Source organism: Harpia harpyja, chromosome Z (assembly GCF_026419915.1).
Source record: "Harpia harpyja isolate bHarHar1 chromosome Z, bHarHar1 primary haplotype, whole genome shotgun sequence".
Classification (NCBI taxonomy): Eukaryota; Metazoa; Chordata; class Aves; order Accipitriformes; family Accipitridae; genus Harpia; species Harpia harpyja.
In genome coordinates, this window is record NC_068969.1 from 83,294,288 (window position 1) to 83,320,861 (window position 26,574).

A 26,574-nucleotide genomic window follows, 5' to 3' on the forward strand; every position below is an offset into this window, starting at 1 on the left:
ATAATTCCAACTTGATAAGCAGTGTTAAGAAGTTAGATTACTTAATTTTCTACTGCATTTAGCAGAGTTTTACTGTACAGATAAAGTCAGTTTTACAAACATTAGTGATGCCATGTTTAGTTGTAAATTAAAGCAATGCTCACAAGTGATCTACTGAAGGGGAAAGCACCACTGGGAGGAAATACTTAACTTTTTCTGTTGCCCTGTCTCAATAAACATGCACTCTACAACTGCACAATTTTCAGCTTTTTTTTTTTTTTTTCTTAAATAAAGGGGAAGGGGGAATACTTTTGCGTTTTTTCTCCTCCTCCCCCCCGCCCCCAAACTCTGAATCTTCATGCTTCAAACTAGGTCAAATTGAGTTGTAGTGAACCTTATATAAAAACCGGCGATGCTCAGTACCAGGCGCACCAGGCGCTCTCTCCAGCGCCTGCACTCTTTCAAGGGTAGCGCTTTGTGCTTTGGTTTGTGCAGGGCACACCTCGGGGCTGAAGTACCACCCGCGAGCGGACGGTGCGCCCTCTATCACTTTTAGGGTCGGAAGCTCCTACCCAGCCCGTTGTCGGGGCGGAGGCCTAGTGCTTCCCCTGACCGGCTGCCGGGCAGCGGTGACCACGGGGCAAGGCCGGACCGCCACGCCCGCGCGGAGCCTCCGCGCCCGCCCCGGCTCCACCGCGGCTCTCCGCTTGCTGCCGCGCCCGGCAGCGGGGCTGGGGCGGCCCGGGGCGGGGGGGGGGGGGAGCGGGCGGAGCGCCCCTCCGCAGCCGGTGGGGATGTTTCGCCTCGCTACCTTCGCCAGAGGCCCCGCTTTCGGAGAGCCTTAGGCCCGCGCGATGCCTCTCCTGTGGTTTAACCTGGTGCTGGAGCCTTAGCGTGAGGAGGTGGTTACGGCTCAGCAGCCGCGGAGAAGCAGCGGGACCAGCGAGCTAGAATTGCACAGCTAGGGGTTGGGAAACGCGTATCACGGAAAGGAATCACCTTGATTCCCAACATCCCGGTGGTGGGGGAGGGGGGAAGCGCCTCTTAAAAACCAGAAATCAACAGAAGGTAGCCGGTATGCTGAAGAAACTTTTATCTTAATGCAGATGAAGCGAAAATTAAAAAAAACAAACCACAAAAAAACCAACCCAAAACAAAACCAAAAAACCAAACACAACGCCCCCCAACAACAACGAACCCCACAACACACAAAAAAGAACAACAACAAAATCCCTTTTTTAGTTTTTTATAAACGGTTTAGGGTCTGTGAAGAGCATTTGCGCATCATTGTGGGGAGGCAAATGATTGCAAATGTTCCTCTTGGAAGACGGTATTGACCAGCGTTAGAAATACCTTCGTAAATTAAATCTCGATGGGATCTATTTCTGGAAAAATCTTAATTAAAAATAGCGCACACACAAAACTGTATTCTAAACAAAAAGAAAATCCCCATCCCCCCACCCCGTCTGCTCCCAGACTGTGTAGTGTTATCAGTGGAACTGGAGATCTTACAGCAATTACCCCAGCATTTTGCTGTAGAGAAGAGGGTGGGGGAGCTCCGACGGCTCTCATTGCTGGGAGATACTTTGAGGGCAAAGTAAAAGTGCCCCCCGGGAGCAGCGCTCTGCTGCTGCTGCTGCCGCCGCCGCCTCCGAGATGCTACAGTATCAGGCGGAGAAGAAAAGAAATGAGTTTGGAGTTGATGTACACGCCGGAGCAGCAGTAAAAAGATATAAGATATCGACACGCTCAGCTGCATCTTGTTAAAAGCTTCCTGCGGGTTGGCAGAATGAAATCTTTATTTAAAATACACAAACTATCGTCAGGGGAGGAACGGAAGGGAAAACACTAAAAGGGCCAAACGCAATGCTTAACCCACCGGTATAAGCAAAAGAGGAGGAGAAGCGATGAGATTGGTTTGGGGCGAACGGAAGGATGCGGGGGGGGTAGCCTCCTTGCAGCCCAGCCACAGCAGCTACCCGGGGACTCAGTGCCTCCACTCAGCTTTGGAGAGAGACTTTCTCTTTGATGGTGATAATGATAGTTGCTCTGGTAGGGGAAAGGGATCTAGGAATACCAGAAGCATAATTTGTGCTCACACTTGGGTGTGAATGATAGGAAAACGTGCCTCGCCGCCGTCACATCCACCGCAGCGCTCCCTTAAGTGGTGGTAATATTATTATTTTATTATCGCCAGCCGGTGGCTTTAAAGGTGCATTATTTTAATGCATTATTAATTGTTTTCCTAGGGAGAGGAGGAAGGTGGGGACAGGGCTTACTATTATTAATAGCGAGGAGCTCGCTCGCTGCTTTCGCACCCGCCGGGGAGCGCGGTGGGAGGAGGCAGCGCCGGGGGGAGGCGGGCGGCGGAGCGCGCCCCGCTACCGGGCTCGCTGCGCCCCGCTACCGGCCTCGCGCGGGGCTCGGCGCGGCCCCCCGCCGCTCCCCTCGCCCGCCCCCGCGGCCCCCCAGCCCCTGTCACCCGCCGCCGGGCGGAAAGTTCCCCCGGCAGGTGCCGGCGCGGTCCCCCCGCGGAGCGGCACTCTGCGGCCAGCACCTCCTCATCCCCAGCTCCGCGGGTGCGGCGTGCCTGCGCGGCCGCCAAAGTTGCGGCGGGGCCGGGGGCCCGCCGCTGCTGCCAGCCATCAAGTGGCTCGTTAAGGAAATGCAGGTGAGCGGGCTGAGCGGCGGCGAGGGGCTGCGCGGCGCCCGGCGGGGAGCGGGGCCAGCCCCCCCGGGCCTCCCGCCTGCAGCCGGCAGTGCCTGGCACGGGGGGCGGGCGGCCGCCGCGCCCCCGGAGAGAACCGCCCCGCCGCCCCCCCGCCCAGCACGCACACACACACACACACACGCACACACACACACACACACACACGCGCGCGCACGCACCCCCCCCCCCCCCCTCGCGCGCTCCCTCTCTCCTCCCTCTGCTCGTTCTTTCTTTCCCTCCCTCCCTCCCTCCCTCTCTCTCTCTCTCTCTCTCTCTGCCGGCCTCATCGGAGAGAGTTGCAGGTACCTTTCCTCTCGCTTCCCCGCCAGACACCCCCACCCCCACCACCCCCCCCAGCAAATTTTAGGGTGCAGGAGTCTCGGGAGGGCTTTTTTTTTTGCCCCCCCCCCAATCACTGGTTTAAAAAAAAAAAAAATCTTTGGAAGGATGACTCTTTTGCAGGAGTCTGCTATGAAAGCAAGGATACCCCCAAGGAGCTAGCGGCAGCGGCGCTGGATCCCACCAAAACAGAACTGCCTGATGTAGCATGTGCTTCTCTCTCTTTGCAGTTCCTTCTGGGCCTGTGTGGACTAGGGGCACAAAGCGGCGCATGACTGGCAGGAGGGGAAAGCGGGGACTCCTTCAGATTTCCAACGAGGTCCGAGCGGACTGCATTAGTAAGTAAATACTCTCTGCTTCGTTTCTGTCCCTGTGTTCTCCTGCTCTCCAGACCTTTTCTTAGCATTAACACACACACACACGTATGCAAGCACACACACATCTTTATATATATATGTGTATGTATATGTATTTCTTCTTTAAAGTCACACCGTTCTGGTCAGAGAGGAACTTGGCTATGGGAACTTGAGCAGTTTTCAGGGGGAAAAGTGCATGAAGTGATTTGCTCATCTTTTATGAGAAAAGAAAATTGCAGGTGAATACTTGTGAAAGAAACTGAGTTTGTCAAGTATTGTGTAATGTCTACCTTAGTCCTAGTGTAGGTATGTGGTAGATTACAGACAAAATCTAAACAAAGAAACGTTCCCTCAGAAGGGGTCTACAGCACTGTGTGACCTGCTAAGTAATGCCAGCTTACAGGCCATTCAGTTTAATGTAACATGTGCATGGATTATAGATACCAAGAGTGTTTTTGCGTTCAACTGTAAGCATTTTTAGTCCAAATCTCTGAAGTTAGATTTTTCATGAAGTTTATTATGTATAAAATGTATGTATATTTTTTCTTCTAATGAGGATGAGAGTTCCAGACAACAGCTTTGCTTTCTAAGTGCTTTTATGGGACATCTGCAAAAGTACTGGTGGCACTTTTTTAAATAGGGGAGAAAGATCTAGCGGAAACAAAAAGATAAACTCATTTAAGAGAGCTTTGTGAACAGTAGGATTGAGGTTTGCTGGCTGAGCTGTAGAGTTGACAGGAGGTACAAAGATCAAATAAAGGTATGTCATGAAGAGTCTGCTGTTAGGTGTTGTTTAGCACTAAATATATCCGCATCTGGGGAGGAGAACTTTTGCAGGCTTTATTTCTCTTGGGACAGTGGACCCATTATCGACATTTGCTGCATCTCTGGTCGAGGAAACAGCTAGTACTAGTAGTTGAGGGTTAACTGTTTCCTAGGTAGAGGGAAGAAGTAAGAATGAAAAGTATGTCAATGAAAATATTTGCTCATGTTTGCTAATATCTGAATAAAACCTTTGTGTTATGTCAGTAGAAATATAGTTGAGTCAGGTGTTTTGAATGTACTGGAAGGAATCAATAGCATTTCAGCATTTTTTCTCTATTCTGCCAAATGTACTTGGATTTAAATTCTTCATGTGTTATTGTATCTATTGTAGGGACAATATGGATTTGAATTTTAATAAAATAAACTTCTTTACAAATTCTTGACAAATTTGGGTTATTTTAGAGTAGAAATTCAGAAAAATAAATGGGTACTGTAAATAAACTATACAACTCAAATTTCTTATGTAGTGTTTTTACTGTTCACCTAATCAGAATTAACTTGTGTCATTAGAAGCCATTAAACATACATTTACAATTACATTTTATTAAGCATCTCAATGTGAAATTAATGTTGCATTTTCAGGTGTAATTCAAAATCAATCACAACTAATAAATGTCGCCAGGAGTGAAAGTTTATTAGTTTCAAATTAAATGCTTTTCTTTGTGAAGTAAAGAAATTACTTTATGTCACAACAGTAAAGGTAATTAGACAAAATTTATTTAGGAAATTAATGTGACACAAGCAGGAAAGGCTAAATCTGCAGTAGCAGAAGGATGACATTCACAGTTGCTTTTCAGAATCAAGCTAGGAATAATTACAAAGCATAGGTTACAAGTTCTGAGGTAGTGAATCAGGGTGACTTTCATATTGCATCACAGTAGTCTTTGGGTAATTGACAGTAACATTTATGACAGAAAAAATACCCGATGAACTTGTGAACTTGAAATAAAAGGATAACACATCTGCTGGCTTAGTAAGGAATCCTACTGTTATTGTTTTAGTACTATGAATTTATCTTTCAGTCAAAAACAAAGCTTTTTTTCCTTTTTCTTTCTCTTTTTTTTTTTTTTTTTTGAGTAGGTAACATTTGACATGGCTCATTGCTGTGTTGTACTCCCTGTGGGCAGAGCATTAAAATAATATATCCAGATAATTTGCATGAACTGTTTTGAGACTGCATACAGAGAAGTTTATTAGGTTAAGCTTTCTGTTCTGATAGGTGGTCCCAAACATGCAGCATGCAATGTTGAATGTCTAACAGTGTCTATTTTTACAATAAAAGAAAAAAGATTAAAATTTATTTGACTAATCAGATAGGAACTACATTGTTTAGTTTAGGTTGAATCACAGCATACTTAACGGCTTTATTAGTTTGGAGCATACTCTTCATTATTTACCTTGGATTTTCTTTAAATCTAGGATATCTCCTGGCAATAGTTCAGTATATATATGAAAAATGACTTGACACATACTCCACTTTTGCTGTAATTACTACTGTAATTACTACTAATGGGAAATGACCATAGTCAAATCGTGGCAATTAAGTTTGATACATATTATATTTGATCATATATGTATGTACAATCTTGATCATAATTGTTGATATAGCAAAATGTCAAATCAGGTCAATCTAATTCAGAAGAAGCAACAGAGGACTTAAAAAAGACCTCTTGCTGTGAAGATACAAAGTTGATAGAATGAAGTTGCATGTGTCAGCAGTAATGTGTTTTATTATGCAATTGTTCTTGTTATTCAGATCAGATAATGGCCTGATGAAATATATAAGCAGTCTGCAGGGAATGAATGATTAATTCCTGTAACGTGTGCTTAATGTAGGAATTCTTCCTACTAAAATCCTACATACCTGCATTAGTTTGCAGTAGATAAAGTCAAATAGCATTGTCTATATTAATATTAATCACTTAGTATACCAATGTACTACCAAACTTTGTGGTGATAAACTGTGATGGGAAAATTATGACAGACTATTCATTCTTTGTTACATGTGGCTTTGCTGAAGAAACTGACAGTACACAAACACGACTATTTTGAAATGGTGGATATGATAAATATCAAATAATACACAGATGTTTTAATCAGCTTGGTTTGTGTGTCTTATTTTAACAACTTACACAGCATTAATAACTTTTATGTGTATGGATGCTAATTCTATGGGTTCCAAGCGCTATAACAAGTTGGAGAAACTAAGGTATCATTGGCTAAATTGGAAAACAAGCCAGTTCAGCATTTTGGAAAAGGTTACTGACACTTTTCATCAGTTGAAATCTTGTTTGGTGTGAAAACAGATTGGTACCTGAATCCCACCTATTTAGAGTACACTTAATTGATTTAGTATCACTTTGAAGACCTTGTAAGCAGCAAATATTCTTGGCAGCAAATATAAATTTAACAGTGGCATTTATGCAGATGATCTGTAATTTACGGTTGGATTTTGATATCTGTACTCAAGGAAAGTAGTTTTTTCCTCATTAGTAGCCACAGGGGTTCTAGGGAGACCAGCTGGGGAGAAGGAAACATTCAGGGCATTCTTTAAAAAACAAAAGGAAAAAAAAAAGAGAAAGAAAAAAAAGGCCATAGAAATATCTCAGATTTGAAAGCATTTGTGCTGGAGAATGCCTGTTCATGTGTTTTGGGTTTTTTTTGCCACACATACATTATAAGGTCATTAGTACTAGAAGTTTCTTAAAGAGCTTTTATGTTATCCCTCCTTCTTCTAGCCTTTCCACCTTGCAGTTTTGCATCTATAATCCTAACAGAAACTCTCATAAAGTTAGCAAGGGGTTTTATGTCACAGTGATAACAAAATGATGGGAATAGCGTCACCAAGTATTGACAAGGAGTGCATTCAGTCTATAATTTTTTGGCCATATTTGATTGCAATGAAAAATGTTTAGTAGCAGACAGATGGATTTAAAATTCCAATAGGAAATAAGCAGTAGGCATGGATGAATTAATTCTCAAACAAGATTTAAATGTACTTAATAATAAAGACCAAGAGAAGGAAAAGTACACACAAGATTAGGCAAAAGGAATGGATAATGGGAGGGGTTTTTAGCATTCTTAATGCTATTAGATGCTGTCTGATTTTCAGTTTATCTGTTCTAGTAGCTTCTTTAATAAGATTCAGTATAAAACAATAACAGAAAAGCTAGCAATAAATGGAAAATTGCAGAGAAATTACTACTTTTATGGTCAATACAAGGATTGAATTACGCATCTATTTTCATTTGTTGTCAATAGTTGCAGAAACAGTCCTATTTCTCTTATACTTCTATTCTATTAAGTATGCTTTATTAAGTGAAAACTATTGTGCAAGAAATTTCATTTTTTACATTCTGTATTTCTCTACTGTCAACTTTGTAGCTACTAAAAAGTGGATTTTTTTGTCAGTGCGTAAGCTTAAGGTCGAATAAGATTTTAACTGAGTGGAGACTGCAGAATCTGATTTATAAAATCAATTTTATAAAATTTCTGTCAGCAGTACTGTAAAATTTATCAAAATACTAATACATTTCAAATTTATGTTGAATACAGGCATGCTTTTAAATGAATTTGAAGTTGTTTGAAATACTATTACACTTTCCAGTTTATGCACTTACATTGTGCTGAAATGTAAAATTAAGGTTTTCGATATGTATTTGGAGAAGGAGATTTCTTAATATGTATGTTTGCAATATGAAGAAGGCTCTGAATAGTCTGATGATTTTTCCTAAGAATGCTGTGTGGGATTCATTCCAGCTGTAAGCAGCATGAGCTCATGTACTTACCAGTTAAAAGACAGATACATATTATAGGCCCAGTCCTCTTCTTTCTCTAAACACTGGGTCTAGGAAAACATTCTCTACAGCAGTCAGTCTCGTGCTTAAGTCTCATTTTGTAAAAAGCTGGAACGGTGTTCAGGCTGAATTCTTGAGTACATTTCAGGATAGCTTTTCAAAAGGTAAGGTGGACATTTTGGTGCATATGGTGCATTCTGCTCATCTTCTGAATTTAAAAAATAAGAGGTGTACACAATGGCTGTCAAGAAATTACTCTTTCTCCAAGCTGCTCCTCTTTATTTGGTTTTAGATTACCTAGCTCATCTGCAAAGTATGTGTAACACTGCCCAGCAGTGAAATGTTAAATGCTTATGCTTTTTGTTCACAGTGGAAGGATGGTTTGGAGAGGAAACTGTTTCAGCAAGGGTGATTGTCTGGTCTGTAAACATGAGGACTCATGGTTTAATGGGATGTGGGACTGTTTAGCTGTTCTAGTTATTATTGAAACTGTGTGAGTAAGATAAACTCATATTTCTGGACTGCTCAAGAAACCTTCTGGCTGGTGAGCTTCTCACAGGTGACAGAACAATTGCTTTATGATGATTGATTTAAGGTGAGCAACCTGAATAAAGGTCCTCTGGTGGCTGCAGGTTGGAAGTGTACACCAGCCAGTCTTTTGGGAGCTGTAATTCCTAAGGTTACTGCAGCAGAAGTAACTGCATAAGAACAATTGCATCTACTCTAGTCTGGAAGTAAAGTGATTTTTAGACTCTCATGCAGCAGTTTAACAGTCAATGTGGGAGTATGTCAGGCAAAGTATCTTTGCTCTAGCTTTGACGCATTCTCTCTCTCTCTCTTCCTCCTCCCCCCTGCACTCTTAAAATGTATCCTTCCTTGTGGTGCAAGACACACAGTCTCAGCAGGCCCTGTACTACATAGGACAGCATCTAAAGTAGTTCATGTTCAGCTCTGTATTCTCCTCACTCTCCTCACTCTTTTAGCCAAACGTGGTTTTCTTCTGTCATCAGCAAAAAAGTAATCCTCCACATTGTAACTAGATCTAACATATCGTATTAATTTAAAGTCTAAAGATTTTTTTTTTTCAAACAGGAGTTAATTAAGAACATTTACAGTACAATGTTTAAATCTACACTGAAAGACTTCATTTTAACCTTAAAGTCTGGTTTTGTATTCAACTGATGAAGTACAGCATACTTACAATACCTGTTAAGTATAAGGGAGAGCAATGATGTAACTCTTACTTGGGTGGCTACATAATTGCTAGCAATAACAAAGATAAACCAAAGTAATGTCTGAATTGCTGTCCATTTGAATAGAAGGACATACAGATATCCATCAAATAAATTTAAAAACAACAGAAAAAATCCTACAGGATAGTGCGTTGACTCAATCTTGAAAGATTTTCTTTTACATTGAAAGGAATGTGCTGTGATGTAGTATTAGACAAAGCTCAATAGCAACATCAGTTCTCAACAGGAAGGGTTCAAAGAGGAGAATCCATACAAGCCATCCATGTCCACATGAGTTGCTTTCCTTTTCTTATTGCAACCATGAGGTTGCCAGACGGCATCCTCAGACTTCTTCAGAGAGCCAGAAATCCATAAGGAGTGCTGTCTTCATCATAAATCGTAATAGTATAATGAAATTACAGTTGATACTTTTCTTCATCTAGGTTTTCCTTAAGGAAGTGTGGGGGGTTTTGGCTGTTAATTATTGTGGATTTTGACAATAACAGAAAAACGTTATCATGTTCATACATTAGTAGTACGAACCAACTCCTTAACTGTCAGTATAGCTAGGATATTAGAATTCATGCCATAAGAAGTCAAACTTGAGACATGTTTTGAGACCTGTAAAATTCCTGTAGTGGGAAGAATGTGCTGGGAGAGGCTTGATCAACATTAAATCATTATTACTGAAATGTCCTACATATGCTAGTAGAAGTATTTGATGAATATACAAAAATTTCTCTTTAAGAGGAAGTTTAGTTAACTTTTTTACCTTTCTGTAATCCTCTGCAAATCTGACGTACGGATAAATAATAAAAGTGAATTTTAAATAATATACTGCATATAACCTGTAATATGATTTGTGTGCCTACTGTTCATAGAAATATTCCTAATGAAAAGTTGTATTAATCATTGGTATTCCTTCACAAACAGAAGTCTGCCCAGCAAAGCATGACATTAATTTCAGATTTGATATTAGTAGATTTGGGCAGGCATCATTAACATACCAACTGGAGTACTTAAAAAAAAAAAAACAAAAAAACCCCCCACAAACCAAAAAAACCCCACAAAACCTGATGCATTAATATAGTGATAACTTATGTTCTCCTTTGGATAATTTAGCCACTTCTTCAGTTTTAAGCACAATTATTCTGCGAAATTGTCCTTCATCCGTATGAATAAAAGATATACTAATGGCTTTTTCACACAACTTAAGTCCTAATCTTCTTTTTTTTTTTTTTTTTTTTGACTTTAAGAATGCTGGGCAGCTAGACTTCAAAAGCTGCACAAATGCATTTGCCTGTTTTTGCAGAGCAGAGGCTTTGAAATGGGCCCTATGGTTGATTTGACTTTTTTTCCCTGTGAACCCAGTGTCCTCTGACAATTCAGTGAAGCTAAGATCAGTTAGTGAGGTTGGAGATACTTTTGTCAAATGCCTCAGCTATGAAGTGTACAATGGACTGCAAAGCTTCAAAAGCATCCAAAAGGTATGTAGGTCACCAAACCTGGGTAACCAAATACTGTTAACCGTGCTTCCTATATCCATGATAGGGTCTTCTGCAAAGTTAATTTATTCAGTGAGAATAGGCTCAGCAGCATACAATAGGTGTTATCTGGAAGAACTGAGAAATAATTCGAAAGCAGCGTCAAATTATTTTCTTCTGCATTTTTAGAACAAAGTACAATGAGCTTCCTGTGCAGTTTGTTTTCAATTTTCCATTCTAACGGAAGTATGAGAAAGAATGCAAAGTAGTGCAAAAGCCATGTTAGCTTCCAGAGGCCACTGGGTGGAATAAAGTGGTCAGGAAGTGTGTTTTTTCTGTGCAATTGGTAATAAAAAATACTTTAGAATTGAATAATTTCCTGAGCAGCTTCCATATAGGTTGTGGTGCTCTGCCAACCTAATCAGAATGCGTGATTTCTCCTATTTTAAAATTTCTTTCCTTTGAGAACCCCCTATATGTTATTTGTTTTCTATTCTAGGATTATTAGAGAAAAGTGATTTTTGTATTTGGTACAACAGTAGTAAGTAGCATTGCAGCACCTGTTTTTCCTCATCAACTGTAGGTTTTCAGAGGTTTCTACGGGTGTGGAAATGAAGTCCCTGGATGTTCCCGTTATTATATTCTATATAAGATCACAAATTAGAAAGTATCCAAAGGTATTCATGCTCAGAATCATCTTTTCTTTCTCAGCATGGGGGACAGCCTTTCCCACCCTTCCCCATCTTCCCCTTCTTCATACCTTTCCTCTGCAGAAGCCTGGAACATGTCTGATTATTTTGAAATTAGCTCATAACTCAAGTTTTCTGTTCCTTCTCACGGATCCTTAAGATAGTGACTCTTTCTCCTTGGGTAAGAATTCACTTCTAAGTAGTGTGATGTCCTTAACTTCCTTACTTTGTTTTCCTAGAACTGATAAAAATGAGAAAGAGAGCACTCCAGCTTACGTAAACATCAGATGTTTATTATCAGATGTTTCCTAACGCAGCGTGAGAGATGAAGAAGTAACTGACTGTGTTCTGCTGGAGTTACAGAATTAATGAAGTAGACATTTATGAATGTTGGGGTGAGTTAGGTGTATTGACACCTTTTGGCAACGCTCAAGTTCAGTTATACAGATTACATTTTTTTCTCCCTCCCCACCCCCACTCTGACAGGTGTTCGTTGGCTTGAGAACTTAATGGGGATAGAGAAGGAAGCCCATGAATATTCCTATCTGTTCAGTGTTCTGTTGATTTTATTAATCATCAGTGCTGAACAAATTAAAGGAGGCATGAATTGTGACACTATTTCAACATTTCTTGGTTTCTTAAATAAGTTTTTTTCCTTCAAAAAATTGCAATGTATCTTCCACTGTATATTTAAAAAAGGGGAGTGTTAGAAGATATGTGAGGAGGAAGGAAAGGAAAGGAAAGTGAAGGTATAAAATGGGTAGGTAACGGGAATGGAAGAAATCCTCAGCAATGAAAGGAGTCCTGTTATTCAGGTCTCTGGTGCAGTGTCAAGTCAGATGACACTTTCTTTTATCACTGGGGATGAGATTTAGTTGCCTAACCGTAAGTGGCTCATGCCTTTTTAGATGCTCTGAGGTACCTGCTCAGCCCCAGCCTACTGTTGTCTTGTACCAGATCTGCGAGTCTCATACAGGTTATTTCAGAAAAGCAAGAACATATACAATTGCAAATTTATCTGTGTTTAGGATTATGAATTGCGCATGTCTATATTCTGATGTTGTATCTAGAACTTTGCCTTAGGGAAAGGCAAGGGTTTTTTCATGTTACGCTAATTATATCTGAAGGTAACAGAAAGAGCTCCCTTAATCAACACTTGTGCTTAACTATCAGCATAATTAGATTAATTATATTTTGGAGACATCCTAGAAATCCTATCATGCATGTGTGCATCTGTGTGTGTTGGAAGTGACATCATCCTTGTCCTCATATTCTGAAACAAGCTTATCTTTTGGATTTTTTTGTTTGCTTTGTTTTCATTTTTTTCCCCTTTTCATAGATGATACACAGATTGATGGAGTCCAAAAGCTTATGCTACTAACTATACTCCATCCACAGAATCAACTTGTGTACTTTCCTGCTCTGATACCATGCTGGTGACTCTGAGACAAGGCACAGGGGCACCACAAAAGTGATGAACTGTGTAATGTCACACTGCCTTTTTCTTATTTGCTGCTTTGGTAGGTCACCTTTTTCTGTTTCTTGGAAAGGAAGGATGGGCCTAGGGATCTGTATAATATAATTATGCTGAGGTGAGGTGAGTTTTCTGTTTTTGTATTATTGACATCTTGACCATTATGCAACCAGTAAAGATTACTGGCAGTAATATTTTCTTCTGAGGTCAGGGCTATTGATTTTGGAGTATAAGCAGAGCTTATATGATAAATCTTATGTTAATAATTCTATTTAGATTTAACTTTTAGCATCATTTGGTTTGGGCAAAAAGTTTGAGATATGTGAATACGCATTTACTGAAGTAATTTGAATAATAAGTTCATTAAATGGTTGTTGCAAAAGATGTTCTAAGTGTTTGCTTGGGTATTGGGAATAGCATGCATGAGATACTGCTCTTAGAGATGCAGGTCTCTGTCTGTAAACTACCTATCAGGGTTTTAGAAAGGCAAGAGAATAGATCTTGTTTGTGAGCCAGAAACATTTTCCAGAGGATGAAGTGATCTTCCAAAGTTAGCTTAATAATCACAAAGAATAGAGCAGTTTCATAAGCAGAATAAAGGATCCAAGAAAACCTTAGTCTATATTGTTTCATCTAATTTTATTAATATATATGGCCCTGAACAATATTCCTTCCTTGTAGGATGGTATCCCAGCTCATGCAAACTCTAACGTCTGTTTATGGTGTTTAACTGGCAGTCTACATTTTACTAACCTGGGAAAACAAAACAAAAATAAAATAAATTACACCAAGTTGAGATTTTCATAACTTAACCTCACTCTGTGTCTCTACAAGTAGTACAGTATCATTTGTTGTCACTTATGTCTGAATCATACAAAAGTTTTGATCCAGGTGGAACTAGGGGGATAATAAAGAGGGTGACTAATAATTATGAAATAATAATTATGGTGTTGCCTTATGATTGAGTGAGAGTGAGACCACATTGTAAAGTTCAGAGGAAGTAGGTTTTTTTTCTTACTCAGTACTCAAGGAGAAAATATAGGAATAGAGTGAACACTGTAATGTTTCTGTTTTGTCTGCTTTGCTATTAAGTTGTGGTTTTAGCAGTGGTAGGAGGGAACTAAGATGGGAAGGCTACCTTGCAGAAGAATGTTCACAGTAACTTTTCTGTGCTAATAGATTTCCTCCTTATTTGCAGCAGCTAAATCTCACTATTAACTAAAATTACAATTTTTAAAATCAGTTCTCACTTAAGCAGATACGGTAATTTCCAAAGGGTTGTTATGTGACAATAGCTAAAATAATGTTAACAATTATCACCAAAGTTTCTTTGAGCAAGAAGTATTGTGTTACTGGTTGCAGCTTGAGTTCTGCTGCTTATTTTCTGGTGCAATGCGGTGGTTTTTTTTTGTGGGGGGAAGTTGTGTTGATACACATGTGGGAACATCTAGTGATTGTACTGTCTCATCATGTCTGTTGATTAATTTTGAATTGCTAAATGGACATTTTAAGTTACTGTAAAGTACAGTGTCACCTTAATCTTTTCCTTATCCTATTAGTGCCTTTGAGTTTCCTTATCAGGGAGAAATAGCAATAGTTCTTGGTAATATGTGGCTTGAACACAATCTATACACTTTCTTTAAGTAGAAGATGGTATAGTTGTGAAACTTGTTACATTGTGTTGTGAAGTTAGTTCTTAATAATGCTATCTAACCTTATGGCGTTATGCTGCTGATTTTAAAAAAGCGGAATGCCTGAGTTAGTTAATGCAGTATGCACTTGGACAGAAAATTTCTTAACTTTTTTTATGGCAGCAGAGGATGAATTGATGAGAGAAACAAGCACCACTGTACTGCTTGGCTTATGATGAGGACACAGGCATACTTTCCCTCGGCACTCCGGAATAATTTTCTATGGAAAAAATTAGGTTGATCACACAGGTCCATCCCTTTCTGCTGCCTGTCTTCACAAGATGAAAGCTACAGAAGCTTCCTTAGTGGTCGGGAACAAGTAGTCAGGGAAACTAGGGCTGATTTAAAAACCTGCACTGGTTTCCTCTTCAAGGGATCAGCTGCTGCTTGTATGTTGGGGGCAAGCCTGTGCCCTGTTCTGTGGTGACTGCTCCAGTGGAGTGAAATGCCCTAGGGAGTCTGTGCTAAGAACGTGGATGAAAAATGCCTCTTTCCTGTGGAAATTTTGAAATATGATGATCATTTGACTAAAGCCATCTGTAACTAGTCAGGTAGAAGGAAGCATATCTTGGTAAGAATTTGTGAAGGCTATCTTGTTCAGCTTGTTTATCTTGGCTTCTGAGTTGGTAATGAGGTGGGAAGCAGCTCAGAGAGTTTTCCTCTCTTGAACTTTGAGAAGAGCAAACTAGTTAAAGAATTAGGACTGTGTGTATCTGTTATTTTTTCCATAGTCCATATTTAAAGTGAGTGTGACTCTTTTTCTCTCAACATCCTTATACAGCAATGCCTTTCATATTTTTTTCCATTTGTAAAACACTTTCCAGTTGTAATGCCCAAGTAGAAAAAGATGAAAGCATAATTTGATTTTTATCCAGTGAAGCCCTGTAGGAATGAGAACTGGTAAAATCTGAAAACAAGGTGTTTAAACAGTTTTATAGGTGTCTATTCCTTGTTACGGGAGAAAAAAAAATCAAGTGTGACAGTTGTGTTCAGACATTAGTAGCTGAAGTGTTAATTGGATTATATTTCCCTGAACATCTCTCTTAATCCCAGTAGCCCTTTACTTGCCCGCAGCGGAACTACTGTGTATTTTAAGTTGTAAATAAGGAAACAGGAGTAGTAGTGAGTACCAGACTGGGCAGTTTTATGAAGCAAAGATCCACTTAAGAAGAGCATGGCACCGCTAGGCTGTTAAACTGCTTCTAACAAGTATTAGTTTGTGCTTTGCATCAGCAGACTTCACAAGGAAGGCAGTGGACAGGAACCTGAAGGAAAGGATACAATTTTTTTCCCTACCTGCTCCAATCAGGAATCAAGTCTTTGTCTCGTCTTTTCTAGAAGGTAGTTCCAGCAGGCATTTTTTCCCCCTCTTGCAAATTTTGCAATGTATTTTAAACTCTAGATTGATTATAAATATACAAATTAATGTGGTTGGTATACCCCAGTAGTGACAGGCAAATCTTATTCCCAAAACTGCATTGAAAAAGGAAGTTATTGTAATACACACCATGAGTAAATTCATGGAAAAAACAGATTATTTTTCCCCAAAATATTAAATTGGAGTGTTAATTCAACAATGTATCAGTTTTAGAGTAACTCTTGTAAATTGAGATATAATTGTCCTTGCTACTCACTTTCATGATGGTGTTTGAAAACAACATTCTCATAATTAGTGTGTTAGAATTAGTGAAAATACAGAGGAAATCTCCATAATTCCAGTGATGCATATTCCAAACTGAAACTATTCAAGCCTTTCCAGTAAGTTTATATTATTTTAAGTACTAATTGCTCATTTAATTTTTATATTCTCATGGTAATCAGTAATTATTTTTTGTTTGGAGGAGGCTATAACACAATTTTTATATATGCTTCCCAGGAAAGACTGACACATAGCATGCTCCTCTTCCCTCCTGCCACTATGTAATCATTGGAAAGATTTCAAAAAGTGGTAATTAAAACATGTGTGCACTAGAAACACACACATCATTATTAAATATAGCAGTGTGAACTAATTAATTTCATTGTGTTATATTAATCAAATAGTTGCAGTGGCAAGCATAGATGATATATAAAATATACTCAGCAAGCAATACTCAGGTCACAAGCTACTATTGTACATGCAAATGTGAATCTTACAGGATAATAGCCTCCATGTTAATCATGGGACACCTGGGACCAGCTGGCATTGTTAATGCATTGCTAGCAAGAATACTTTTTCATGTGCTTCTTTTCAACAAGTCCATCACCAGCTAGAAAATGTAAGTATTCAGTCAAAATTTACAGTTTGAGCGAGTGGTTTCCTCTTCTTTACAAGAGTATAGGGTGCATGTATCATCAAGTCTGTACAAAGAAACAGCAAAATCTACTACCTACTGTAGAAATAGCCATTCAAAACATTTTAAAAGTAAAACCAGTAATTTTTTATACTCCTTGAAGATGACAGTATGGTCGTAGGTACGTTGTAAATTGCAGACTGTTTTGTTTTCTGGCAGCATCTCAGATTACTCCAAACCCCCATTGCTTGGCTCACTAATATAGACTTCATTATTTAACTATGTTTCTCAAGATGAAAGGCTTTTCTTGTTATGTAGTTAGGTAAGCAAAAGTATGGGAAAGTTTACTGTAGATACATACTTTTACAGAAACTTAAAAAATTATGTGAAGTTCTATATTTGGCCTGAAGTGCTGTAGGACAGAGAGTATCCTACATAAGCAGTGCAGTACAGTAATGTGGTATCTTCATTTGATGTTTTGAATGTAACTTTACTATTTTTGATCTATTTATATATTTTTGGATTATGATGGGAAATTAAGATGTCATTACTTACTGATTCATTTAAAGTTATTTGAACAAGAAGAGGAATATTTTAATATAAAATATTTTGATCTGCAAATATATGTTTCAGCTACCATAGAATTCAATATGGTTATGTATACATGTTCTCAGAGGTTTGCATGTGTACTGAAGTTAGTGTTACAATCAGTAGCAAAGTTCAACTAGCCCAAGATTTATTTAGTATTTATTTCTTCTTTCAAAACAGAAACTAGTACAATAAACACCGTTATACAGGTCATGAATCAGAGACATCATTTTTGTCTGTTGGAGCGATGTAATCCATGCAACCGGAAATCTGTAATTATTACAAAACTGCCATAAAATATGACTTAATTTATGGTTTGTTTTTTTTTTTTTAAAGTTATATATATAGTCTGAAAAATCTCAGAAGTGCAAGAGCAAGGTTATTGGGAACTGGATTAGAACAGGAAGAGGCTGTATAAAGAAGCTTCCAGATATTCTGTCCTCACTGCATTTGGGTATTATTGTTTTGGTACTACAAATAGTGGTGCATGAGAATATCCAAACTTGAAGTACTAGGGAAGAGTCACAAAAATAATAGAACAGTGAATAACAAGGAGTAATAACAAATAACTACATGGGTACTTTAAGATTGGATCTTTATCCAACCCATTTACTGCCTGTAGGTAGGAGCAGGAGAGAATATAGAAAAGGGAAGGTCTGTTCCATTTAAATAAGAACATATGATTGTTAAGCCATACAAACTTTGTATAAGTATAATGGAAGTATGCATCAGAAACTGCTTATTGGGAAACGAGCTAGATTTCAGATGTACTATTACATATATTAAATCATTCCCTTCAACTTGCGAAACCACCAAGGAGGTTTAACAGAAAATGATAGAAGCTACCACTGAAGGGGAGAAAAGTTTTCCTTGGCTATACTGTCTCAGCTCAATTTTAGGGTGGCCATAAAAAAAGGATAACCTTAATTATGGAAATTGCTGCTACAAACCTCTTACAATATTTGAATAAGATAACAGTTGCTTCTACAAACTTAATTTCGGTAGTAAGTAGCTGGCATAATAATGGGTCCTCTAGTCTCAATTTCCTGCCTAGAAATCCAACTCGAGGAGAAAAGTGAAATTTTTTTCTGGTAGGTAGGAATAGGCCAGATTTTGCAGTTCTTGGATCTATGTCATAAAGCATGCCGGCTGCTCTTCAAATATACAGACTATGAAATCAACATGATCTAAGGAGCCCTTGGGCTTTGTACTCAGCAGAAATGAGTACCAAGTCCCAGGTCTGGCTGATGGAAAACCTTCAATGTTTCTGCATTATAATTAGATACTTGGGAATGTGCTGGAATGATGATTAGGAAGACTGAGAAATCGCCTTTTTTTTTTTTTGCTGTAAAAATAGATGAAATGTTGTTAAATGCCACTTATTTTAACTGAAATATTTATTCTTTGTTTATGAGCGAATTCTTGTTATATGGTCATGAGCCAGTGTCATGTAAACCAACAGCAATTCAGTTGGTTTGCAATTCAATTTAAGATGCAGATTCTCTTTTTAGGCTGCTAGTCATTCCTGTAGGACACCAAAGCATATTGTAGACATGTAGAAGTGAAGCTGACTATTCAAGAAACATGTCACTTTTATAGTAAGACTCTAAAAAGAACTTTTTGCTCTTCTGTGTCTCAGATTGTTGTAACTATGAAACCTTCAAATTACTTGAGACACCTTTGTAATAAAGCACCAAGGTTCTGGTTCCAAGCACATTTAATTCTAGAGCAAAAGTTCCTCTTGAATTCAAAGAAAGTTACATGGAACTCAGAACAACACCTTAAAAGACAAAGGCTGTACTTGTACATTTTCTGAATAAGCTGATGTTTACCTTTTTTTGTTAATTTGCTCCATTGTCTTTCTTTCTTTGGAGGGTATTTATTTGCATGGATATTACCTATTTTTAACTTCTACTGTCAAAATGCCCTGTTTAGAGAAAAGTTTTACTGAACTTTGAAAAATCACTCACCTATTGGAAGTATTAAAGTCTTAGCCATTAATTTATAATTAGCAGTTACGTTAGCTTGTAATTTAGGACCACAGATTCAATTAACTTTATATAGGAATTAAGGTGTTAGTCAAGGTTTTAGTTTAAGTTCTGATGCTGCTTTTCAAAGATAACTTTTGAAAAATATATGATGAGAACTGGGAGAACATGATTAAATAGGTATTTATTTTCCTGTTGAGGTTGACATACGGTTTGAATTATAAATGATGAAAACCAGTATTATTTAAGTAATTAAGCCAAGATGTTCTGAGACATTGAAAGAGAAATCTACACAATGTTTATTCTTTTCCCTGACAATGTAGAACTAAAATATTTATCTCTTTTCCTCTTCGAAGTGCAAATGGTAGAGTAAGGAAATACCTTATTTTTTTTTAATTTGGTGACATTGAAATTTTTCTTCAAAATAAAGTATGGAGACACCAAAATATTGTATCCTAGGCATATTGTTACTTTCCAAGATGTTTGAGTTGGTGGACCATTTCTGATACCTCGTTACATGAATAACTGTGGCAGTGGTGTGACCTTGTGGTACTATGATGTCTTCCATTCAGTGATTTGATCAGTTAAAAGGGTCAAGCTCTGAAAATTGAAAGCCATTTATTCAATTTACACTGTTAGTCAGTGAACTTCAATCAGATACCAAATGGCTTGAGAAACACAGCAGTTTATTATAAACATATATCAATTTAAAAATATTCTCTGATTGGAAAGAATAAGTAATCTTGTGTTGTGTCATCCCCAAAATAAACAATTTTAAATGGCAAGCATCTCTCTTAAATAGGAGGGACAGTAACAGGATTTTGTATGCAAGTCTCCTTTAGGGCTTACATATATTTAAAGATACTTATGCAGCTGAATAAAAAAAGTAAAGATGAAGTAATACAATGCACAATATTGCTGATACAAATCACCTGTTTGTAAAAGAAGAAAGTGGTAAGGTTTGGGGTTTTGGGGGGAGGTAGACAGGGGAGAAGGAAGTAACAAAAATTCAACTGGAAAAAAGTTGTGTGGGGGTTTTTTCCAGTTTTATTGTTTTGTTTTGTTTTTTTTAAGAGTGCTTGGTATTCAGGAGTGGGGTTTAACTGCTAAAATAAGAGCCAAAAGATAATGATCTTAATGCACTTATCTTCAGTTGAAAATGACATCCAAGATCACTTTTGACTTAATGACCCTCAACTACAGTATTGATTCCTGGTCAACGTGCTGAGAATAAGAGACTTGGAATTTTAGAGTTCCTGATGATACATTCATGTTACTCCTTTCATCTAAGAGAATCCTGTCATATGTAACAAACTATATGCTTTGTTAACTTCAGTTAGAATGTGTTGGTTTTTTGAAATGAAGAAATAAATGTAACCTTGTTACATATGATGGACATGATTTTTTTCAGAATGTGTCTGAATTAATTTTCCCTTTGTTCATGTGTATGTAGACATTTCGAAAAATACCAGGAATGTGTTTGCTAGCAGAATGAAAATGGGCAAAATAAATTAAAAAAGAAAAAAAAAGCAAGCAAGCATATTTGCATTGTCAAGAAACAGCTTTCTTTCTGTCTTGCTAGTGTAGAATACAAAATGATGTTCATTGTAGAATTTCAGCAAGTTGTTGTGTTGGAAGTAAACATTTCTTATGAAGCTATTACCATGCAAATGTGAGTGGAACCAGAATAGAATGGAAGACTGATGAGGAATAGAGCCAGCAGTCTTAAGTGTGCAGTGGCTTTCTCTTAACAAGACATATTTCATAATAATTAATTCTTTACATTTATCTTGATTCTAAGATGCCACAGATTAAATGGGAAAAGGAAAGTTAAAATGAAGTCCCTGTTGACAATTCTTTCCAAAGAAGAGTGGTTCAGAAGAATGAGATATGAAGAAGAAATGCTAATTTAACGCAGGAACATTCCTGAAATTGTGTGTGTGTGTCTGCACATGTGTGTGGAGGAGCAGCTGTGCACATGCATGTAAGTGGGTTTCCACTGCCCTCATTTGCATGTAGTGACAAGCCCCTTCAAGTACGTAATAATTTCAGTTTCTTTCTGTTGTCTTACAAAGAAAAACAGTGAAATATAGATTTTATTATGTCAATATTTTTCTCATCTGCATTGTTAGTTATGTGTTTTTCCCCTGGTACAGAAGAACTGGTGCCCTGCCACAGCCAAAGGATTCTGTAATCTGTATGAGAACAGACTTAACTACAAGTCTTTAAGAGTACTGGAGCAGAAGATGAAAGACTTCATAACATTATACATCCAGTACATGTGAAATCTCTTGTTGTCTGTGACTTCTGCTTGTGGAATACTATTACTTTAAATCCTAAAATAGGTGTTTCCAAAATGGTAGACAGCTAGGTTAAGCAAACTGTCTAAAACAGGTATGTGTGGTTTGGTAAGCAAAACCAGGTCTCTCTGTCGAGGGTGCAGACCAGTGCCTGAAATTGTGGAGGTTTCTAATAGGCAACAGAAAGATATTTCTTGATTATTATTATTATTTTGTTTAATACCACCATATGTTCCAGTTTTTATCTGTTCCTGCCTAACATAAATAAGAGGGAACATACTGAAAACAAAGCAAGAGATAATGTCATCTCCATATAAAGTTCATTCTTTGATAAGAAAGGTAACAAGCAAGAGGCCAGTCTATAGTTGAGATTCCCCCCACACGTCTCTTGGCAAAAGGAGAACAAATAATCTAGGAGGATGATTTTTGTTTTCCAGTCCTTCATAAGTTATGCTCATAATTTAAGTCTTATTCAAAGACTTCCTCTCCCCACCCCACCCCAGCCCCAATAACATTTCTGAAGTAAGACTGTGTTATTAATCAATTTGGTGTGCTAAATCACTTCCTTATTCTTATACAAAACTTCAGGGATTTTCATTTGTTTATTTTTTAGATGTATTTCAAAGTCTCACCTATAAAATTAGACTAGTTTTACTTTTTCTGTAATGGTTAAATGTGAAGAATATATTCTTTTTAATGTTATGATGAAAAGTTCACAGAATATTCGAAGAAGAGCTTGCCAGATGAATTTGCAACATGACATATTTGCAACCTGCAATTCTAAAGGATTTTAAATTGCTTCCTTATCTTGCTTTGACATATTTAAAGGAATATTCACAATCTTTCTATCTTTTCTGGGGAGGAGGGGGGCAGCTTTCTTGTTTTGGTACAAATGTATTCATAAAATGTTCATGTTTATTATTTTTATATTGAGCTTTTATTGCTTTACATTTGTCAACATTAAATTTCAGTTTCTGCTTGTCAATGTAGTTAGAGAGAAAATCAGAATTCATTTAAACTTGACTTACTACTTGTTAAGTATTCAGTTTTCCTCCAAATTTTATATTATCAGCAAATTTAACAATTTAGGTCATTTGTAAAAATTAAAAACCAGCGGAAGCCTTAGCAGAGATGACCGTAGTAAAACCGCACTAGGTATTTCTGTGTTCAGCACTTCCATGTGTAAATACAGCAATTTTCTATAGTCTTAAACACATTTCAAAACATCTTCAGAAACTGGACTCCACTTCTGTGTATAAAGATAGCAAAATTCTAATTCTGATTTTTGAATGATTGTTGCACTCAATGCAATTTTGAGTTTCTTCAAGACATGAATTTTATCATATCTGAAATTAGTTAATGACTTAATGATGTATTTTTTTTAATTATAGTTTGAGAGATCAATTTGTACAGAACCACATTTTAATTTTTCAGTGTTTTTTCTTCTGACACATTAACTAAATTGATGGCTTATAGTTTGTTCAGCGTCCTTCAGAAAACTTTTGTGAACCTGAATAACTAGAATTGAATATTTGAGCAAGTCACAAAGGAGTGGTATGGTATGCAGAAAAGCTGAATGACTTTAATTGTAAGCCCTGTATTTTTTTTTTTCCTTTTTTAAATGAATATTCCTGCGCATACTTGTAGCTCTCAGATGATTATTTTATCTGATATATTAGCTTCCTTTTAAGTGTCCATAGTTTTTATTATTTTTTTTCTGTTCTTGTATACTTTAATATAACTCCTATGAAACTATAATATATAAAGTATTAATATACTATTAATACTTATACTACATGTGTAATAGTATAGTATTAATATGATGTAACAGTATTATATATATCCCTCCATGTCTTAACCTATAAATTAGACTGGGCTTGTCTTAATGCTTGAAATTCTCTATCATCAAATTAGATATTTGCAAGAAAAAAATTTCTGTGATGTTCTTCAAACTATTGATTCCTCAGCTGTAACAGATCATTATATAAAAACCAAATACATGCTATAATCTTGAACCAAACTCTGTTTATAGTTACTGGAATGTTTTGCTATGTAAGGCGGATTTGTGTTGCATGTTCAGCTCCTTAGAGTTCATCCTTTTTTGTTATGGGTGCTTACATATAATCTCTCAGGAAATCAGTTTTTTACTTTTTTTTCTTTTAATTCAGTTCTGTAGTTGCTACTTTTTACTTCTGCCCTCCTCCCCCCACTCCCTACCCCCCGCTTCTAATTTTGGAAAGAAGAGTAGTATGTCACCACCTTATGCACCCCAGAAACATTACATACTTGCTAGCAAAGTTTTCTTCCTTAATCGGATACATTGTGCCTGTCCTTTACTGTGTGGACAAGAAGAGATGATGTCTCTTCACAAGTTTAAGGGTCATAACCTGCCATATAATCTCCACTGAGATGACTGACTGTGTTAAACACCCTCAAATCTCAGACTTGTTTCTCATTGCCAGCTTTATGGCAAAATTGTGAGAAGGTTTTGAAAGAATGGCAAATACTGAATATTGAAGGGTCTGACTCTGACCTTCCCAGTCTGGCGCTTAGTTACAGGCAGTATGGATATCCTGATCTGTGTGAGATAATCTCTCATTTCAGAACTAATTTTCTGGGTATTGATGGGAGAGTTGAGGAGGTAGGAGTGTTGCATTGCAGCTGCTGGGTTTTAGTGTTGTTGCTTGTGGCGAGACTGTGTTGAAAGGGATTCTTCCCTTGTGTTGGGAGCTAACACACTGATTTGTTTTTGTCGTAGAAGCTAGATTCAAGTGGAAAGGAGAAGTGAGACTCTCCCCACTCTCTCAAGATTTCATTGTTAGCTCAAAAACTGTTCTGCATCAACAACGTAATGACTCTAAACCCCAGCCCAGGCAGAAGTAGAAAATTATTAAATTTGGGCTAAATTTAAAGTGTTGTGTTTCATTTAAAAAAATACAGGGTTGATTTGTACACAGGGTTGATTTGTGGTACCAGCCAAGAACTGGTGAATGTTTTCCCCCTTTAATATATTGGCATGCCCATTATTTAGAGAGAAGCTAAAGCTCTGGCAGTTTTAAAAATAAAGAGTCTGGAATGTCAGCATCAGCTTCTCCAATGGAGTAGGTGTATTGATGTACAGTTTTACTGCACAGCAGAGATAGCGCTGGCTAAAAAAAATTCACAGATCATGGAAGCATGCAAAATCTATCATCTAAATTATTGTATCAGACATATTTCCATAGTATTTGAGCCATAAAGAACCTAACCTTGATGCATCTTTTCTATAATAAAGTCATGGTCATATCTAGCTCTTTTTTCCAACCAAGACTTCTCAGTCCAATGAAGTATAAAAAAAATTGTATTAGGCCCATTCTTAACACAGGATAGTGAACAGAATCTGTCTGATTATGATATTACATTCAATGTACAACTTTACGACAACTACTTGCATTTAAAATCCTATAGTTTCAACGAACAGAATTTAAAATGCCACGTGAAACTTCTTTTTTGGTATTTTTGTTTATTTATTTTTATGACAGGTAACCCCTCCCCCCCAACTTTTCAAGGAAAAATAAGCAAACAATAACAATGATGACAAAACCCCCCAAATCCCGTGACTGACTGAGTTCGTAAAGTTGCTTAGTGCCGTCTCAGGAACTGTAGTGGGGGCAATTCAGACCTGTTTTTCTGTAAGGTCTGTTCTTCAACTCGATTTATTTTTCAGGATTCTAAAAAGGAAAATGTGCCCCTGAAGAGCCCAGATGACTTGACTAGATGTGAGATGTGCCTTAATTTGCTTCCAGTATCTGTAATAGAGCCCATCTTGTTATTTTTGTGAACACTAACCATGAAAGAAAAATACAGAAAACAAGAAACTGACCACTTTTCCAGCTTTCTGCAAATTTGTAGAAAAGCTGGAGGAAGATACCAATCAAGCTACTGTTTGCCAAGAAAATCAGACACCAGGTTTTACTCTTAGTAATATATTGTACATTTGTACATTTTTTCCATCTCTATCTGTCTTTCTATCAAATCCTTGACAAAGTGAAATAAGTAAGAAAATCTCTTGTAGCTGTGGAACACAGGGACTCACAAACCTCTGCTGTGCTTGCTCTGGCACTGCCTTTGTGTTTCGTAGTCTAACACACTAGTTGTTTTCAGACATGATTTCTACAGGTTTGGTGATGATACAATTGTTCTGAAGGAAAGAGTCAGCCTGCAAGTTTCCTTTTTTCAGGGAGCATGTCTTATTTCTTTGATGTATGCTTTGTCCAGAACAAGTGAGAAACATGACAAACTTGAAGTATTTTGGGTAATAAGGGTAAGATGTCAGTCTTCAGTGAGTGTAATGTAGCCTGCAAGACAGAAAACAGTTATGCTTTTTGGGTCTCCCAATTACATTGTTTCCATGTGGCCCATTAATTTTTAAGCACCATTCTGAGCTCCAAAATTAGAAAGCTTTATTTTGATTTTAGAAGTTAGCAGTGGAGGAAGAGGTTTTGGGGAAACTGGATCACATATTGCCCTTAAGAAACAGGCTAAAGAACTATCTTCAGGCCATCCAGTGAATGGTGATATGGCACAGACTTTTTCAACAAGTGCCCATCAGAAAGACAGATGGAAAGTTCTTAAGAAAATAAGAATAAATCCTCTAGCACTCGCAGTTACTATTGCTAAATCATTCACATCCCTTTTTCTTGACAGTAAAAATTCTTATGAGATATCATTAGACTGTTACAACTTATAATGGAAAAATCAATGCAGTAAGAAAATTAAATTTTACTGAGAGCCTTTAGGCAAAATGCAATGTGAAAATGCATTTTAGCTTCCCTTGTGGTTCAGAGGAAAAGGAAGAAATGGAATCTAG

General features: G+C 37.7%; 1 protein-coding gene across 2 annotated transcripts in view; it reads left to right on the forward strand.

Annotated features, from left to right (window-relative positions):
• The first annotated feature begins 2,491 nt into the window (after positions 1 to 2,491).
• The window catches only part of PTPRD (protein tyrosine phosphatase receptor type D), a 1,297,083-nt gene continuing 1,273,000 nt past the window's right edge, over positions 2,492 to 26,574 (forward strand). The window contains exons 1-2 of one of the 2 annotated variants that reach the window (XM_052775887.1): positions 2,492 to 2,650; positions 3,259 to 3,366. The gene's annotated coding sequence lies outside the window, so the exon portion shown is untranslated. Of the gene's footprint in view, positions 2,651 to 2,910; positions 2,992 to 3,258; positions 3,367 to 26,574 lie in introns of those variants that run through there. The other variant, XM_052775885.1, reaches the window with a different exon arrangement.